We start from the raw sequence: 12,796 nt of genomic DNA on the forward strand, positions 1-12,796 counted from the left end.
GCTGGCATTTTGTCATTTGCTTCAACTGAGTAAACGCTTTATAAATCTAGAAGAGTACCAAGAAGAGTCTTAAATATGCTTATGACATACCTAAATTGTGACTTTAACCCTGTTTCCCTTTGGGTTTAAAACGGAAGGATAACACATTCAAACGTTTAAAGTTATCAGATCTTTAAAAATCAGCCAAATATTTTGATTAAGTTTAATTTTGTCATATAAATATGACTTTTGAAATAGAAAGTTAAAATGCTAATTAAACTATTACCAATTCAAAAAAGGAGGGGAAAGGAGAAACCATTGGTAACTTTAAAACTTAGATATGATAAGATTCCACATGCAAATTAAAAGAGAAGTGATATACCTGACAAAATATCAGAACGCCCCCCAAATAGGAAGAACATCTACAAATCAGTCACAAAAAAGATGAATGCAACAGAGAGATGTGGCAAACTGTATAAGCAAGCATCATAAATATATATAAATATGTCCATTCTGCTAACAAACATCTATCCCCAATGGCTGAATGTTATTGGAGATGACTTCCCAGATTCAAGGGGGCTGACTTGGTACTTGATCTGCATGAAAAGGTCGGAGATGGGGTGTGGGGGGAGGTGTGTTTTGGAGGGAGGAAGGGGAGGAGCCAGTGCGCGTGTGCCGCCCACACACAAGCCCAGAAGCACCACACGCATGCATGTGATGTAAGGTGGGGCGGACCATAGGGGGAGGGTTCTCTAAAGAATCCACAGAATGCCCATGGAAACGGGCTAGAGGTAAACCCTTGCCAGAGAATGCAACATTCAGGAGAATACGAACCTTCCAGAACCTCTACATTCCTATCTTTCCCTGGTCTTTAGGTTATCTGGCAGAAATGGAACCTCTAACAGGTGGAAAGAAACAAGAATGCAAATCACAGCCTTCTTTCTTTTTGTTTTCTTGCAGGGGATGGGGGTTGTTTTGTTTGGGACGGTGCCCCTGGCATGTGGAAATTCTTGAGCCAGGGATTGAACCCACACCCCCGCAGCGAGTGGAGCCACTGCAGTGGCAATGCTGGATCCTTAACTTGCTTCACTGCAAGGGAACTCCCACGACCCTCTTGTTCTTGGGGGTCTGTGGGCCTGAGAAGGAGAGAACTTTCAACTGTAAACGGAATAATGATTATTCCATGAGACTGAGCAATGTTAACTTGAACGGAAGTGGTATTTGCGATTTGCATAACCAGTGCCTGCTGAATCAAGGGGGGGGTCCCCCAAAACGGAATTACTCAATGTCACTAATGATGACCTCACCACATAACATAAAGCTTTGTGTGGACAAAAAATACTAGACGGTCATGTGACTGAGCCCTGCTACCTGCTTGGGCCCTGAAAGCATCTACATTTGCAGCTGCAGCTCGTCCAGAGACCCCAAGGCCACCCTAGGTTCTGAGGTCAGGGACACAGCCAAGGCTGTGGCGGCAGAGTCCCAGGTGATTCCACTTGGATTTATTCAGACCCGCTGTGATAGCTGAGTTCTAAGATAGCCTCGGAGATTCCCGACCTCTCATATGCACACACCTTCCCCCAGTTATTCAATCAATCCCTGTAGGGAGGTGATTTTGTAAATGTAATTCAGTTCCCCGTCAGGTGACCTTAAAATAAAACGATTTTCGGTGGGGACCAGACCGAATCGCATGCCCTTTAAGAGGCAGACTTTTCTCCAGCCGGTCCCAGAAGTCAGACACACTCCATCTGGCCCTGGAGAAAGCGAAGCATCCCATTTGGATAGCAAGGGAGAAGCCAGGTGGCACGGAATTGCAGACACCCTGGAAGGGCTGAGAGGTGTCCCCAGCTGGGGACTAGAAGAAAAACAGCAACTCAGCCCTAAGACTGCAAGGAAAGGAATTCTGCTCACACCCGGAGAGCTTGGAAAAGGAGCCCCAAACTCAGGTGCAAACTGCCGCCAGGACCGACAGCTTGATTCCAGCCAGGCAAGACCGCGGAGGGAATCCAGACTCACTGGCCTGAGAATTCTGACCTACAGAAGTTGTCAGGATAACAAATGTGTACTGTTTCAAGTTGCGGAGTCTCTGGTAACTTGTTACACAGCAATAGAAAGCGAATACAGCTCTCGGTGAAGGATTCGAAATTGCGGAAGAGTAACTGTGCCATCAAGGACATGTGTATTTCTTTGCTTCCCAAACCAGGACCCAGGAACCCTTCCGTGCTCAAGTATCAGTGTCCCTGAAACATCTGAGGGGAGCTTTAGTGGGTAAGTACACGAGTCACTTTAGTACTGAAGCAATGGGAGATGCATGTAGTTGTGCTGGGGACCTCCTAGCTGCTCTTCCTCCTCCACCGTCACCCTTATTCATCCTGCTCTGTGCACCTGGAGGCCGACTTGGCTAGATGGGTACCACAGGCCCCCTTTCCCTACTGCTACTCGCTGCTACGTGTCAGCCCCACATGTTGGCTGGAGCTGGGTGCCAGGGAGGAAAAAGAGTAAGGCTGTGATATTTATTTCCTGGGTGGGATTGGCCCCACGTGTTGGCTGTGTCCCCCCACCCCACAGCCACGCCAAAACCCCTGCCAGCAGACCTCTCCATCAGGCTGGCCCCGGGTTATTCCTCCTGTCCTGGACTCCTTGGGCCTCCAAGTGATGTGCTGGGCCCCACCCTGTTGCTAGACCCGTGGTACTACACGACTACTTCGTGATTGCCCTGAAACCCACCTACAGCTTTGTAAAGCCCTTCGTAAAATTCTCCTGGTATCCACTTTGAAAATGCCCACTGTTTCCCACCAGAATGTGACGTTTAGAGTGGTAGGGTTGCAGTATCCTCAGACGCTGTCTCTGGAAAGACAGAGTCGCAAAGAATTCGAACGGGGGATGTTTTACAAATGTATTAAAAGCGAACGTTCAGGAGTTCCTGTCATGGCGCAGTGGAAACAAATCTGACAAGGAACCCTGAGGTTGCAGGTTCGATCCCTGGCCTCACTCAGTGGGTTATGGATCTGGTGTTGCTGTGGTGTAGGTCGCAGATGTGGCTCAGATCCCGAGTGGCTGTGGCTGTGGCATAGGCCAGCAGCTCCAGCTCTGATTAGAGCCCTAGCCTGGGAACCTCCATATGCCACAGGAGCGGCCCTAAAAAGACAAATAATATTAGTAATTAAGGCAAAAGTTCATTTTCAGAGAGAGAGGGAGAGAACTCACATGTACACAGGTTAAATAGAGGGCTGGACTTCCCTTGTAATTGTCTTTATACAATTACAATGCCACCTAAATGGAGACCCAGTTTCTCCTGCCTCAGCCCCCTACCTGTGTTGAGTGTTGTTTGATCTCTGCATGGGGCAGAGTTGATCTTCTGATCGGTCTTGGGCAGGATATCGTATGTGCATGAGGAACAGGTCATATAGAGGCAGGATGAGGAATGGATGGGATTCCTTCTCCAGCAGGGAGTGAGCAGCCCAGGCTGGGCAAGGTGGGAGAAGGGGCATTGCAATGAGACGCGGCCAGAGGCTTTGGGGTTTCATCTCCTTGAAAGGGACTTGAAGCCTATGACAAGAGGAATCACAGGACAGAGTCACCATCTTTAAATAATAGAGCGTGGGACTTGAGATAGGTTGGCTGCATCCAAGCCGTACCCCTTCATCTGCCAGAATTATTTGTTATTCTCACCTCCCTTTGGGTATAATACTGCATAAAATTTGAAAGTCATTTGTTGGTGTAAATACTGTAGATCTTATGCATATAGGATTTTCTTTGCTGTATGATCACACGTATCACTTTCAGTAAAGAAGAAGCCGCCTGCTGTAACATAGGCACTCAGTGGTTATAAAATGTCTTCAGGTACCAGTGCTTCCCAGGGCTCTTAGGATAAATGTTTTTGTTTTGTCTTTTTGCCTTTTCTAGGGCTGCTCCTGCGGCATATGGAGGTTCCCAGGCTAGAGGTCTAATCAGAGCTGTAGCTGCTGGCCTACGCCAGAGCCACAGCCACACGGGATCCGAGCTGCGTCTTCGACCCACACCACAGCTCAATGGCAACGCCAGATCCTTAACCCACTGAGCAAGGCCAGGGATCGAACCCTCAACCTCATGGTTCCTAGTCCGATACGTTAACCACTGAGCCACAAGGGGTACTCCTCTTAGGATAAATGTTTACTGAAATGATATGTCTCAACGTTCCCATTCACAAAATGGGACAATTCATGTTATGTGTCTCTCCCCACAATTAATTTCTATATGTGTGACTCTACTTTGTCCTTATTGATAAGAATAGCTGAGGTATATTGAATGTTTACTACATGCAAGTCTTTATTCCAAGTTTCTTATAAACATTTCTTATTATTCTTCACAATGCCTCTATGATTAAGAGTCATTATCATCCTGCCCATTTTACAGATGAAAGATGAAATGCAGATAGAAGCGCACATGGTTAGTTAGTGGTGGCATGGAGACTCAAACCCACTCAAGCTCAGTGTTATCATCTACTTACCTAACTAACTAGTTCACTAAAGCTACCTTACTGTGCACAGAATGCTGATGCCAAAAAAAAAAAAAAAATTATCAGGATGTCTGACACAAGTTCAATAAAAACTCATGGTTTTCTTTTTATGACCTAGCTCATTCTTCTATTAGCCCTTTGAAAGTTTTATTAGCTCAAGCTTCAAAGGTGTTATTTGATGCATCCCTAATAAAATAACAAATCTTCTCAGACAAGGGGTAGAAAATTTTTTTAAAAAGGGGGAACAATTACATATAGAAGAAAATGAGGTTCACTGAAATATATTCCCACTAAATAGTGTGAATCATGGGGGAAAAAACAGGTTAAAGTATCAAAATATCCATTCATACTCTATATAAATCTCATATTTACAATCACATCAAATAATTTTATGCCAACACTGAGAAAAAATAAGAGAATTCTTACTGAAACTATATGAAATTCTTGTCATTTTCTGGGGAAAAGATAAAAGGAGGTCTGGGTGTGTGATGACATTATTTTATGTGCAATCTGAAACACAGTTACACGAATTGAAAGAGAATTATTTCTTACAGCAAATGAGATTGCTTTTTACCCTCACAAGTGTTTTAATAATTCATTAAGTTGAAGTTTTATGAACTTTGTAAATGTAACTCATAAAATATATGAACAAGCCTTGAGCCTGTTTTAAAATAATTAATAAAATTATTGGAAGGGATGCATTTTTAATCATAGCCTCCTTTATGAAAGAACCAAAGCTAGTATAACTTTTCTCCCTTGAAGGTGAAATGCTCAGGTAAAGATACTCATCCTAATAATATTGGCCAAATGTGTGGACTGAGACATTTAAATTGTGACTGTAAAGGTGATGTGCTCATTTTATTTTGAGAAGGTTTTTGACTTATCGTCCAAGGAGTTCTATTGCAACAAAACAGAAGCCATCATTTTTGATGTGGATACAGAAGGGGAAGGAAGGCAGATGCAGTGCCTTAATTCTTCCTCTCTGAGAAAAGTATTGGGAATACTAAAGAGATAAGGACAGACACAGATGACTTGGCAGATAAATTCTCAATTTCAGAAAAGGCAGGAACAGATCCTAGCTCCTTCTGAGACGTTTCCAGGGCATAATAACCAGCTCTGCCTCTAATTAGGGGAATTTTTCTACACTAGGCCAGATGTCAACCAGAATCTTAATCCAAGAACCTGTAATAGATTTAAACAACATGACATCAAACGAACGATTCTTTCATTCAGTCGACATAAATTAGGCACCTGCACCAGGCATATACGTGACATGCAGCTGTTGGAAAGATGAAGGATCCAGAGCTCTAACCCTTCAGAGGTTTTCAGATGTCTCAACCACAAAGCACAGCCATATCAAAAGGGCCACAGTGGAGCTATTACTACAGGAGCCCAGAAAATGAAGCTCTGACCCTGCCTACAGAGTTCAAGCTAGAAGTTAAAGGATACAAACAGGACAACACAGTGCCTAGAGTATCACAGTGTGTATTTGCACTCCTGCGTATTTTTAGTATCTTGTTTTATAATGTCACAAATGACTTGCCCCTAGACATATAGCATCACAATATTGGTAAGCAATATTGGTGCATTTTCACACCTTAATTGGTGAGATGTGATCGTTTTAAATGGATACTACCATGAAAAATAATTGTGTGCGTGAAAATTGAAAAGAAAAATAGTGTCATATATATTGTATCAAATATGAGGAGATGATATATGGCAAGCTATGATGTATAGAAGTGAAACTCCTGTATCCAAAACGTCTCAATCGTGTTCAGAACCAGTAGTTGAGGAAAGTACACCTGACCTACAATGATTTTTAAGGGTACACTCTTTTTTCTATAAAGCATGTGGGGCCATTGTTTCCTTTCACTTTCAGCTATTGTGTTTATCATCTCTGAAACATGAGTATAACAAAGAGTACCAGATGTCAAGACAAGACCAAAAAAAATGGTCTACCAGGGTCCAGGGCTTATTGATACAAGATGATGAGTCACATGATATTCTTGAGCAGACAAGTCATGTGGTCGGCACAAAACTGGTCTGAAAAAAGGAATGTCCGCTGCTCATTGTGTTCAGCGTGGAGTTCTCTAAGAATTCCCTCTGAGGTGCTCAGATTGCCCCCCCCCCAGGAATTACAGCATGTGGGAGGGGGTCCCTTACAGCCAGGAGGAATCCAACATACAAGGATTTGAGGCAGAAGCAATTTAATGTCTATGCTCGTATAACAGAAGGCACTGGTGCCTGTTAGCAGCTAGTTCGGACCACAGGGCTCCTTACTGTCCATGTCCTGCCTGTTGTTGATGAACCTCAAAATGAGATGCCAGGAAGCAACAGGAGTAAATCAGAAATTACACCATTGCATCAAAAACTCCCTCACCTCTCCTTTCGAGTCAAAGGACAACAGTTATTCTCCAACTTCAAACTGAATGCTCAAAGGCTGCCCAGTTCTATCTCATGATGCTTATTGTGCCCGGAAAGCATGTCCTAGTCATGGAGAAAGGCCTGGGTTTTCTTTTTGTCTCTACTTCTACCCTTGGGATACTGGAGAGTCTTCAGGTTAGTTTAAAAGGGTCAGGGAGAAGCAGACATCTTTTCAACATGAACTCTTCAACAGAGTTCAGAGGGTTTCTGCTCCCATAACATGAAGAAGCTTAAAATCTGAGTCCTCCTAGCCCACATGCTGCCTAGAGTATAAGCTCTGTCACCTCACAAAGGTTGGAGCTGTCAACATCACTTCTCTCTCAGTGCCCCTACATCTGGCCACACAAGTCTGTATTCCTCCGGGTTGAGAATGAGAGGCAGAAACTGCATCCCTTTCCTGATTTAGCCTTGGAAATCACATCGCCTCACTTCTGGGGTACTCTATTAGCCAAAGCCCAGATTCTAGGGAAAGAACATAAACCCCATTGAGAAGGAGGCTCAGTCACCTCATTAGAAGAGCATGTGACATTAAGCCTATTGGTGCAGCCATCTTTAGAACATATAATCTTCAGTCTGTCACACCTTCCCTCCAAGGTAAGGAAGGTCCAGTCCTTAGAAATATAATGACCTTTCTCTCCTGCTCAGGGCAGGGAAAGTAATTTTATTCATTCTCATACAAGAATGGACAAAATGCTTCCTCTAACAAAAATGAAGATTGTGTACTCATATCCAGGTGGAGATATATAAGCTTGTTTCTGCCAAATAAATCCATCAATGGGAATCATTAAAGCTCATGTCAGGAATTGTCAGCATTAGGGAGATTGTGGACTCAAGTTTCTGATTGGGTTTGGGAATCTCTACTGAGAAGTGTATATTTGGTCTTCATCCGGTTTCTGTTACAGAGCCGATGCTGTTGGAATTTCCTGAGCGATGGAGCTATAAAGGTGTGTGGTGTTGTTCCTGGAGTGACTTTTAGACTAAACCTAAGCTTGGAGGCTGGTTGTCATCATGTGGAACTAATAGTGTAATTAGAGGTTCCCTCCGGGGAAGGAAGAAGGGCTAGGAGCTGATCAGTTGTTAATGACCAATGCCTTGATCACCTATGCCTGTGTAATGAAGTATCCCTAAAAACTCAAAGGGATGGGAGTCAGAGCTTCCAGGTTGGTGAACATATAGAGTTTCAAGGAGTTTGGTGCACTTGGACAGGGCATGAAAGCTCTGCGCCCTTTCCCTGATACCTTGCCCTATGCATCTCTTCCATCTGACTATTCCTGAGTTATGTCCTTTTCTTTTTTTCCATTTTTTAAAGTTTTTTTGAAGTATAGTTGATTTACACTGCTGTGATAATTTCTGCTGGAGAACAAAGTGATTCTGTTATGCATATACCAATAGTCATTCTTTTATAGGTTCTTTTCCCATATAGATTATCACAGAACATTGGTAGAGTTCCCTGTGCCGTATAGTAGGTCTCCATGGACCACCCACCCCATATACAATAGTGTGCATATGCCAATCCCAAACCCCAATCCACCCCCCCACCAACCTGTCCCTTCTGGTAATCATAAGTTTGTTTTTGAAGTCTATGAGTCTATTTCTATTTTGTAAATAAGTTCATTTGTATTGCTTTTTTTTAGATTCCACATATAAGTGATATCATAGCTATTTGTCTTTGTCTGACTGACTTGTATGATAATCTCTAGGTCCAACCATGTTTCTGCAAATGGCATTATTTCATTATTTATGGCTGAGTTATATTCCATTGTATATATCGACCACATCTTCTTTCTCCATTCCTCTGTCAATAGCTAATAGGTTGCGTCCATGTTTTGGCTGTTATAAATAGTGCTGCAGTGAACATTGGGGTGCAGGTATATTTTTGAATTATGGTTTTCTTCAGATAGATGCCCAGGGGTGGGATTGCTGGATCATATTGTAGTTCTCTTTTTTGTTTTTTTAAGGAACCTCCGTACTTTTTCTCACAGTGGTCGTACAAATTTTCATTCCCACCAGCAATGTAGGAGGGTTCCCCTTTCTCCCCATCCTCTTCAGAATGCATTGTTCGTAGACTTTTTGATGATGGCCATTCTGACTGGTGTGGTGTGGTCCTTCACTGCAGTTTTGATTTGCGTTTCTCTCCTAATTAGTGATGTGGAATATCTTTTCCTGTTCTTTTTGGCCATCTGTCTGTCTTCTTTGCACAAATGTCTGTTTAGACTTTCTGCCCATCTTTTTGATCAGGTTGTTGGGGGTTTTTTTAATATGGAGCTGCATGAGCTGTTTGTGTATTTTGCAGATTAATCCTTTGTTGGTCTACTGTTTTGTAATAAACCAGTGATTTGGTAAGTAAAACGTTTCTCTGAGTTATGTGAGCTGCTCTAGGAAATCAGGCAAAGGAGGGGGGGTCCTTGGAACATCGGATCTGATCTGTAGCCAGCTGGTCAGAAACACAGGTGCCAGCCTGGACTTGGGATTGGTTCCCGAAAGGGGGCTTGGAGCAGTCTTATAGGACTGAGCCCTTAGGCCCTTAACCGGTGAGAGCAGACACTATCTCCAGGTAGATACTGTCAGAATTGAGTTGAATTGTAGGTCACCAGCTGGAGTCCCAAAATTGTTTGGTAGTGTGGGAAAACAATCCACCAACACACACATACACACTGCAATTGAATATTGAACATTTGAGCTATATTACAATTTGAAACCAAAGAATAACTTTACTCGGTTATAATGTCAGTAGCTAGTAACTTTATAACCATCATGAAAGTATGGCAAAAAAAAATGTATACCATTAAGAATGCAGTAAGTAACACCGCATTGTACATCCATCTATATTCATTAAAAAAAAAAAGAATGCAATAAGTCAAACTTTATGATAAACTGTTTGCAATTTATTGGGAGGTAAGTCTGTTGAATTAACTTCCCTGAAGGAACAGAAAAACAGTTTGGATAATTTAGCTAAAATACATTTTGGGTCCCAAATTCAAATAAGAGAAAGAAATAATTTAAAGCATGTATACCACATAATTATCTAAGGCTTGGTGGTTAGTAAAAATGACATAGCATTCCATTTTCCTATTTTTAAACACAGAGTTAATGAGCAAAGAATTCTAGACTATGGCCTTGAATCACATTATTGCAGGGGAGGAAAAATAATTTTCCCTCTACCTTTCTGAGTTCTTAGCTGAAATCCCTTGAGTAAAAAATGGGTTAACAAGAAAAAAACAAGCTGCAGGTTATTAATCTGTGCGCCTCATGTATACATGAGGAAAACCCAGGAGAAAATGTGCAACTCTCTGAGGTGGCTTAGAATTCAGGCTCAAATATTAATAGAGAAAAGGGAGAGGGGACGTAGATCTTTCAGGGAAGAGTAAGTGAGTTTTGGGTAAGATGAAAACAGATTGGAGGTATGATAGTTTGCGATAAAATTTGTCTGGATGTCAGTCTCCTCTCCTGTGATGAGTCGTCTAGGGAGGGAATTTACGACAATTTAGTTCCTTTTGGAGGATCTGTCTTTAGGCCAATAAGGGGAGTTCAGAGAAAGCCTCTCCCTGCATCTGCTGATTTTCAAGTGCCTACAGTTCAAAATAATCAATATACTGAAGCGCACATTCTGCCACCCCTCATCATCAAGAATCACTAGTGAAATAATTATTTGGATTTAAGTACCTGCCTTCTAGGTCTTTGAAGTCCCTTAAAAAGTTATTTTGTTGTTTTTTTTCCTTCATACACTTCTGCAGTCTATTAAATTTTCCACCTACAATCATCTATACTTTTTCTCTCTTGCAAGAAACTTTTCATTAAACAGCAATACCTCCAGCCAAGCCTTTGCTAAGTCATACTGAATTCTGAACAGACAGATGCTAAAGGGAGATCAAACCTGAGAGCAGGGAAGCACAAGGAAAATCTGTGGGGATGGACCGTCAGTTCTGTGCCCTGCGTGAGATTGCCCCCAAGGTCCTCTCTGGAATCCAAGACCTCCATAGATGCATTTGCCCTTTGTGGACTGAGGAAGACTCGCCCTGCGGAAGAGAGGGAGCTGCCTTACCCTATGCCAGGGACCCCAGAGTTAGCTCAGACCTGGCAGGGAAACCCGGGGCGGGGGGAGAGCATGGATTGATTGAGAAAAACCAGGCTGTGACTGCCCTCTGCTGGAGAAGCCTGGATGACCAGCCTCTGTGAGACATAGAAGACCCAGAAGCCAGTTCCCCTCCAAATAAACTTCGAAATACTCTCTAGGCTGGCTGCTCCAGCCTCTACTCTCCCTGCCCCAACTTGCCACCATGCTGGTTCTTTCTTCTCCTGAGGTCCATACTGTGGCTTCCTAAGTAGTGCTTTGGAAGTGAACCTCATGTGTTTGCTTTCCCCAATTATTAACCAGGGTGACATTCTGCCTCCTGCCTGAGACACCTTTTCCCCCCAGTTCCGCCCCAAATATCAAAGTACTTTATCTCTGGAGTGAAATGGGCAGCCAGCAGATCTGACCACTAATTGCTCTATGCATTTGCTGAGTTGCCTTCTCGTCCAAAATTGCTGTGATTCATCACCTTCATCTGCATAATCATCAAGTACCTCCCTAATCATCTCTCCCATTGTTACCTCTGAGAACACCTGGGGAGATGCGCAGATGCCCACAAACCAGTGAAATCCTATCTTTGCCCTCCTGTCAACTAGATGATAACCTGTTGTCTGCAAATCCGAGATGATAAACACCCCACCACCTTGGTTGCAGACACTGTCTTGGGAGGTCTGCCAAGCCCATGAGGTTGTCTCCTTGACTTTCCAGTTGCTGCAAGGCCCTTGATTTGCTGACAAGCTCATGTACCCTATAGTTTTTACTGCACTTAGGCTGAGCCAGATTCAGCACAGAAGGAAATTAGCTTCTTTATAAAAAGCCCTGATAGAGCTACAGATCCCAGCCAAGCCGAGAACTAGGGAACATATGCTCTCACCCCATATCTTCCCATCTCTGAAGCTGCAGCCCATCCCTCTCTTCTTCATTCCCCTGGAGAGAGGGGGGAGAAAAGGAAAACATCATTCTCCTCTCCAGACTCCGTCCTCCCACACAGGAGTTGGTTCACGGGCACAGCAGAGCCCTTGGTGAACAGATGCACTCAATGGAGTCAGTGGAGGAAAAAGTAATAGAAGAAAATCTTAGGGGTGATAAAAGTTGAGAACTCTGAGCTGGGTAATGCTTAAGCCCCCTTCAGACTTTCTTGCTGGTATAGCCCTTCTGGCCTCAGTTTGTTCCACCAGGAAAGTGGGCATTTTCCTTATTGGCTTTCCCGTCATCCTTGCTCCCCCATCACCATTTCTGAACCCCCACCAATCCAATGCTTGTTCTCAGTTCTTTCCACGCGTGTCCTAACAAGCATTACGTGTCTTCTCTAAGGTCTATGCTATCTTTACTGTCTGTACTGTTTTTATTTTTCCTACGCTCTGATGTCACCAAAGAGCAATTGAAGAGCTTGATATCATAAGCCTCTCTATGTATTATAAAAAGATAGTATCCACAAATATATTGAGTGCTTTTCCTAGATGCTTTAGAGATATCACCTTATTCTGTGATATCCTATTTTGCATGTCATATCTCCACTTGGAGAATAAAGAATATGGAGTACTTTGTGCAGAGCCAGTAAAAGGGCAAAGCAAAGATTCAGAATCAAATCTGTCTTCAAACCTATACTCTTAAATCTCTGCCCAGAAAAAGCTGAGAACAAGGAAGGAAGCCAAAAAAGGCCTCTGCAACCAAAATAGATTTCACGTAATCCATGCACTAAAGCTTGTTAACTCACCTCCAAAGGGACTCCCCCAGGCTCTTAATCAGAAGCTAAATATTCATTCAAATCCTAATCACAAATCTAGATTATCTGTTTTCTAAATCTATGCCAGATAGAAAAC

At 43.1% G+C, this 12,796-nt stretch overlaps 1 long non-coding RNA gene across 1 annotated transcript in view; it reads left to right on the forward strand.

Moving 5' to 3' along the window:
- Positions 1,031-12,796, forward strand: part of LOC110262189 — a 105,456-nt gene continuing 93,690 nt past the window's right edge. The window contains exon 1 of the long non-coding RNA XR_002346871.1: positions 1,031-2,247. This is a non-coding gene — a long non-coding RNA (uncharacterized LOC110262189). The remainder of the gene's footprint in view (positions 2,248-12,796) is intronic.

Source organism: Sus scrofa, chromosome 8 (assembly GCF_000003025.6).
Source record: "Sus scrofa isolate TJ Tabasco breed Duroc chromosome 8, Sscrofa11.1, whole genome shotgun sequence".
Taxonomy (NCBI): domain Eukaryota; kingdom Metazoa; phylum Chordata; class Mammalia; order Artiodactyla; family Suidae; genus Sus; species Sus scrofa.